The sequence below is a fragment of the Calidris pugnax genome, unplaced genomic scaffold, assembly GCF_001431845.1.
Source record: "Calidris pugnax isolate Ruff unplaced genomic scaffold, ASM143184v1 scaffold48, whole genome shotgun sequence".
Taxonomy (NCBI): domain Eukaryota; kingdom Metazoa; phylum Chordata; class Aves; order Charadriiformes; family Scolopacidae; genus Calidris; species Calidris pugnax.
Window position 1 is genome coordinate 33060 of NW_015090787.1, and position 7424 is coordinate 40483.

General features: G+C 39.5%; 1 long non-coding RNA gene across 2 annotated transcripts; it reads left to right on the forward strand.

Annotated features, from left to right (window-relative positions):
- Positions 1–19: 19 nt before the first annotated feature.
- Positions 20–3831, forward strand: LOC106902751. 2 transcript variants are annotated; one of them, XR_001414583.1, is made up of 3 exons: positions 20–257; positions 1526–1673; positions 2949–3831. It is a non-coding gene; the product is annotated as an uncharacterized LOC106902751 (long non-coding RNA). The 2 variants fall into 2 exon arrangements; XR_001414584.1 differs by having other exon boundaries at positions 29–161.
- Positions 3832–7424: the final 3593 nt, after the last annotated feature.

The window sequence follows — 7424 nt, forward strand, 5'->3', positions numbered from 1 at the left end:
GCGGGGCCGGGGGGCGGCCGTATGGGCAGGCTCCGGGCCGGGGGCGGCGGGTGCGGGCCCGGCGTGGGGCCGGGGTGGCGGGGAGCACGGCTGCCCTCGGCTGTGGAGAGGGCGGAATGACGGCACTCCGCAGGGTGAACACGGCCTGAAGAATCCTCACGGTAAAGACAGAACTGCTTTTCTTCTTGTGGAGAAACATCCCAGAAGCCACACTTTGAACCGACTTTCTACGTTCAGCCTTGAAACTACAAGCAGAGGTTTTGAGTTTTCTCGCTATGCTTCATACTCTTCCCAGTTCTGCTGTTGATTTATAGATAATCGCTGTTCCGGGAACGGCCACGGGAGCCGGAGCCCGGTCTGGCTTCCCTGGGGATGGGGCGATACTGGGAAAAGCCTCCCCAAAGCAATGGAAATGCCATTCGCTTTACTTGCATTCAGATTTCATTTTTGTCCTCTTGAAAGCAAGACTTTAGCAGACATTTTTACCCAAGGGAAAGATTTTCCGTGACTTAGGAATTCAGGAGATAATCTTACTAAATTCTGAAAATGCTAAGCTTTCGCAAAATCTCTGTCAATCCTAAACAAATGCTGGTTTTCCAGTGTCCCTGCCCACTACAGAGTACAGCAGAGACCTCGCGCTCTTGTGTTTTCTGGACCAGGCTCTCCAGAAGACCTGATGTCTTACTGCTATGGAGTCAGGGCTTCTTATCACTGCTGCCACAGTGTTTTGTTGATCCAGTATCATGTGTCATCAGCCTATAACAGGGCTTTCCCAAATCCCAATATCACAGCGAGTGCCCTCGATCGCATCGTTGCAAGTCAGATAAAGGGGTCATTCTTTAAGGGAGGAAAAAAGAAAAAAAAAACAACAACCCCAAAACCCAGGAAACAGGAGCAGCCGCTCTGGCACAGGGTTACAACACACACAAATTTAATGCGTGCATGCCTAATTGCTCTGACAGATCTGGGACACGTGCAAGACCAGCCAGGCTGGTTAGAAACTAGCCAGGTGGCATCTCTAAATTACAGGACAGTCCTATGTTTGGCAATATCCTTGATTCTGTTTCTCATTCATGCTTTTCCATGTGTTTGGATTGTGACAGGATATGTTCACTGACTCTTCCATACAGAAACGGTGGGCGAAGTACTAGTGAACTGGAGATGAGGACCAAGGGCTGGGAAGAGGCATAACCGGAGAGGGAAGCAATTGAGCAAAAACTGATAGGAGGGAAAGGCTGTGGGCTTTTTGCTGGTGTGCATGTTGCTTTTCAACAGCATGCTCAAAGCATGCTTATTGGGCTTGGAAAAAACTTGTCTATAGCAGACAGAAGAAGTCTGCTGCCCCTGACAATACCATTTATTTGGCATATCTGTCTCCAGGGAAAGAGGGCAGCTGGGAATGGACTTTATGAATCATTCCAGCAGTGGTGGCTGCCCTTTTTCCTGGTTAGCAAACAGGAACACTTACAGAAACAGTCAGATCTACATTAAATTCAATCCTTAAAGGAGGCATTCTGTCTTTCAGTCATGCACAAACCAACTAATTCACAGATCAAGCAAAATGACTGTGTGAATGTAGAGGACAGAGCATACAGCCCTCCTATCACCAGAACAGACCATGGCCACCACTAAGCAAGTCCATTTTGCTTTTCTTTATAAAAGCAAGTTAAAAGGTAAGTTGGGTAACTTCACAGCTCTTCAACTCAGTCTTCCTATCGTCAGAACAGGATTTACTGGGGCTGCTAAGAAAGATCATAGAATCACAGAATGGTTTGGGTTGGAAGGGACCTTCAAGATCATCTTGTTCCAACCTCCCTGCCCTGGGCCTACCACTAGACCAGGTTGCTCAAAGGTGTTATCTCAATCACTACACTAGCCCTTTTCAATGCAGCACACAATTTGTATCACTTGAGGGTTGATGCAGTACCCTTTTTTATTAGCAATCTATGAGCTATTTGTTGGCCATACTCTTGTCACAGCTTTGTCCCTCTTCTTAGAATAAAAAAAAAAAACTACACTATCACCTGAGCTCATAGGCTTGATTTTTTTTTTTTAATCTGCATAATGGATCCAAGATCTACCCCGTAGTATGCAACATTGCATAAATAGATTAGTTTAATTGCAAATATACAATACTGGGAAAGGGTAAGATATACTGATCAGTATCACCACATCACTCAAAGAGTTCTCCACATTGTGAAACCTTGCTAAAACGGCACCATCTAAGGAGCCGGGAATACAGCTTGGGATTTGTCTTAATGAAATTGTCAAAATGTTGGGTGGTTAAAGTCACAAGCACCTGTGTAGTAATGGACTTGTAAACATCAAAGCAGCAGATTTAGAATACATCTACTTCATCATGTCCTTTATCCATATCAAGAATATGCAGGAAATATGCAGATTCAAGTCAGATTATTAAAATTATTCAGATTGCTCAAAGACAGGTTGGACGGGGCTTGGAGCAACCTGATCTGGTGGGAGGTGTCTGTGACCAGGGCAGGGGGGTGGAATGAGATGATCTTGAATGTCCCTTCCAACCGAAACCATTCCATGATTCTTTTAACAGAGTTACTATCCCTAACTGCCCATTCTTACATCCTCTCACAAACGCTGCTTTTGCACAAATGACTGAAATTTTAATAGAGTATGTCCTTAACTTCAGTAGATCATAGTCTGAAATTTTTAGATGATCTTAAATCTGTGTTGTCTAGTTGTCTAGTTTTAATCTATCCATGTTAGTAAGTCATTCGTAAGTAAAATTCACTTCTAATAACCATCTGGAGATAGACACTTTAAAGAGTTTTAATAACATTTCTGGCCAGGCTGCAAGAATTTTAGTAGAGAGCACAATTTTTCTTTTTTTTTTTTTTAATGCAGTTTAGATTTCATCTTGAATATTCATTTGTTCCTAAGGCAATATCCTAAGAATTTTGACCCTCTCCTTTCAGTGAGAAATGGCAACAAGAAGATCCCAAATCAAGACAAGGTTTTTGGATGTGGCATGTTGTCACGTAGATGGTCCCATTCTATCTAACCATTCATGTTGGAAAGCTGGGCACAAGCAGAAGGAAGACTTCCATGGACAGCAGATATTGTGTCCTAGAAAAAGGAAAATGCATCCTTGAGTCACACATCAGTCCATTCAACACATACTATGAAACACAATTTTTGGAATACACCACCTGCTCTGTGTGCACAGTTTAGACTGCAGAAAAGGATAGGCTGAAGAACTTGCAGACAGACGAAACCAGGGCAATAACCAGGGCAATCTCAAATCATCCTTATACTCTGTTTTTTTCTGCATTAAAGAGTTACTTTAGGTCATGTGTGGACTTGTTCTTTTTACTGTATCAGCTAAAGCAAGTACTATGGAGATAGTCCCTACACATGACCCTATGCAGTTTCTAAGGGCCACCTTCAATTGGTTTAACCCTTGCCTTTTCCTCTTTGTGTTGACTTTAGCAGCAGGCTGTTGTGAGCATGACGCTTAATACTTGATAGGTTCCCTGGTTTCCAGGCTCCCGGGAGGAGATGTGGGGCTGCTTCTGGTTGACTTGCTAAACAATAAGGCAGCACCATATAAGTAAGTTTAGAACACGTTACAGAGGAGGGAAAACTGGGATGTCAGGAAAAGCAGAGTTCATGTCAGATCATCTATGGTAAACACTGCACAGGGAAAATTTCTGAAAGTGGACAGTGAACTCGGAAGTTGTCCTCAGAGGACAAATCCAAACCCTGGTCCACAACTTAAACAAATCTTGTAAGTATGTGACTATGAAAGGCTCATTTTAACCATCCAAACTGCGGAGTACACAGTTGTGATATGAAAAAGAAAAAAAAATAGTTTATTGCAGAGACAAAATAATTAAGAACAGATAAAGCCTTAAAGAAACGACTGTAATACTGCAAGTGAGAAAAACTGCATAATAAACTAAATTAAAATAAATTAACAAAATATATGTCTAGCCTTTACAATGCAGGCATTATTTTTTTAAGGCAAGGTCAAAATCACTGCTTTTAAACTTTTGGATATGGAAAACTGATTTAAATAAATCTAATTTTGATATGGGAAGCTTTGAAACTAAAACACTTTTTAATTTTATTGAAATCAAACTTAAATAATTTTGACGCTTACAGATCCCAGTTTTGTGAGATAAAACACTGCAGTGCACACCCATTTTAAATGGGTTTTCTTCTTCCTGTTACTTTACCTTATACATCTGTATTTCCTTTCCAGTATCCAGAAAAAAAAATTGTCCAGTGTTCCTCATAAGGAACATAAGCATAAAAATATTTACTTCATTCTGTTAGCAATTTCTCTTAATCAAGAAGGTTTTATGTGCCTTCTGAATTATATATGTTCTTGTCTTAAAAGAGTGCAAAGTAGAAGGCAGAGAAACCATATTAATAGGTTAAATTTCTCAGGTAATAATACTTTGAGCAGATAGACCAAGGGTACCCCTATCTTCTTTTAAACCTTTAATTCTATACTACAGATATATTTTGCAGGCTAAAAGAATGCATCTTAAACAGTACAAAAATATCTTAGAATTGTTAAAAGTTGTTTGGTTTTGTATAATAAAGGCGGTTAGTTCTTTAGTTTTTACTATAGCTACTATTTCTGCAATTCTAATATTATAAAAAGTGTGAATGTTTTAAAATCTTTGTTTAAAGTCTACTTCCTTCAACTGCATACTCTAAGTCAGGAAGAAGTCTAAAGCTCTATGAGGCACAGAATTCAAGTTCTAGTAATGTTTCATTACCAAGGAGCTGATTTGAACTAAAAATTGATCGAAATGTGTCCGTTGGTTGGTCTTCTCAGAATACCTATATTCTCTTTCATTCCTTTCTGTGGAGTAACTGATCTTCTTTCTAAACCCCAGGCAAATATTAAACAGAGATACACAAACTTTAAACAAAAAAATAATTCACAACTAACATATTCTTCAGCAGACAACAAGAACCATAACTACCTTGCCCCTTCCCAGTAGCTTTTATTATATGCTTAAAAAAAAAAAAAAGTGCATTTGTATACAAGGTATACAAATATCCTAATAAACAGGAAGAATTCTTAATCTGAAATCACATATATGGATTGATTCACATTTTTTAATACACGAAGCTAATAGTGAAAGGTCACAAAACATTTTAGAGAAAACAGAATATTTAAACAGCGATATTCTCTTCCATCTTCCTATCCAGGGTGGTGTCTTCTGTTAGGGACAGTGCTTGCAGATTTGAGAATACCTGATCTCTGCAGGTACAGAAAAACCCATGTGGCAGTTAATCTCTATTGCTTAATCCAGGCTAGAGCAGTGGATATTACTCCTTTGAAGATGAAAAGGTCTTTGCTTATTGTCATTTAGTAAGAAGTTTTTGCTACTGAAAACTTAGGAAAACTTGGACAGCCTTAAGAGATCTTTCTATGTGCCTAAAATATACAAATCTAATAATTGCACCAACCCAATGCATATATATACATAAACAAATGGGATTTAAAAAAGGTTTTGAACAAGCGTAATAGCAATGTAAGATTTTATCAAAATCTATCTGAGCTCTGTTACTGAAGACAGTACGTAAGTAGGGTGGGGAGCACAATATATTTTACTACTGTGTTGATGAGAATGGACTGGAATCCAGTAACAACATAATTATTGTTATTGTGTTATTGTGACTAATTTAGCGTTAAAGCAGAGGAGGAAGTGGGAGAAGCAAAGCATTAGGAATTACTAGTTGGCGTGTACACACAACAAGGCAATCATTGTGCTTTTCCTGTAATTGAAACACAGGCAGTAGAGTTGTCTCTCTCTCTACCCCTCTCAAAATAACTACTTGAATTTATTTATTTATTTTCTTTAATTTATATTATGTCCGTCATTTTTATGCTTAGGAACAAATGACTATGATTAAAACAGAAGACATTTTCAACTCTTGGTGAAACTACACCTCTCTGTTGCTCTTGCTGTATGGCTGAAAAGGTTCATACCCCTTTCTTGAGGTTCAACAAAGAAAAGACCAGACTAAATCTCTTCTTCTTGTGCCTAACACAAATGAGAAAATAAGTATCACAAAGATTTGACTTAATAAATCAAGTGTAGGGTTAGGAACATCATCTGGGTTCCAACTGTTATATGTACAAGAAGTGCATTTCACCTGTGGAAAAGCTGCTCAGCTGCTTCCTACAGCCTGATTTTCTTCTGCATTACAGCACCGATGTGGTAGATAAAGTCATGTAGTTCCTAAAAAATACATGTCTTGATCTAAAATAAAAGAGTACATAAATACAACAAAGTTCTAGTTAGAATTTACCTGATAATAAGTGATTTGCACTCAAAAAACAAGCCGTATTTTCTATTCTGTTTATTTTATACCAGTTTCAGATAAAGAAATTGAGGGAGAAAAGAAAAGGATTTTATTTTGACCAAGGATGGGGAGCCACCAGTCAGCAGAAACGTGACGGGGAAAGAGAGGAGATACCTTACACTTTTGGTGTAAGTTGTTCTTGGAGTTTTTTATCTGGGAGGGCCATGTGGGGCTGCGACAACGTATCCTCAGCTTTGCCTCCCCGAGAGGATGGGAAATAATGAGGACAACACAGACAATGCTGGAAACAGATCAGGGAGTAAAGATGCTCCTTGACTCCATGGGATATTAGAAAACTGGGGCATTTTTGTTGCTTTTTGTTGATTTTGTCACTGGTGTGATGACAAGAACACAACTGGTTTTAATGCTCCATGTCTTTTTTCAGAGAATGTGCTATAGACAAGTCACCTGAAGCAGGTTTCTGCGTTCATCTGGTTTGAATGAACTTGGGAGTCTCAGACAGCACATGGTTCTCTTGGAGAGCAGGAATCACACTGAGCTGTTCTGACCTCCATAGAAATGCTCTCATTTATTTTTGTCTCCCATCAGAACAGGCTGCCCATAGCACGCTGCTATTGTAGGCTGACATTCAGGATCTGCTTTTTGCTGGTACTTTATATGAGGTCAATATAATTTGCTTGTATTTGGCAGCAGAATAAAGAACCCTACAATATTTTCATACTTTAAAATATTTTCATACTTTATAAAACGTCTGTTTTCTGCACTCATCGGTCTTTGCGAGAGTGCTCAGCTTTGCTGTTCCTTTCCACAATCCCACACTCCCTCATCAGAGCCCAAAGCCGTGGGCTCTTGCATGACTATTAAAAGAAATGTAAGGGGGACGGTGCTAGGTGGGGGCGTGTGTTGGAAAGGATATTTATGTCATGGGTGTCAATACTTATAGTGAGTAATGAATGGGAAATACTAAGGGACAGCATACCTGGGCAATTGCATTCCACATTACCTGTCATGACTGATAAAGCCCAGTCTGCTTTGCATGTGAGCAGAACTATACTTTCATCTGTTTCTAAAAATGAGTGTGACTTAAATAAAAATGCAAT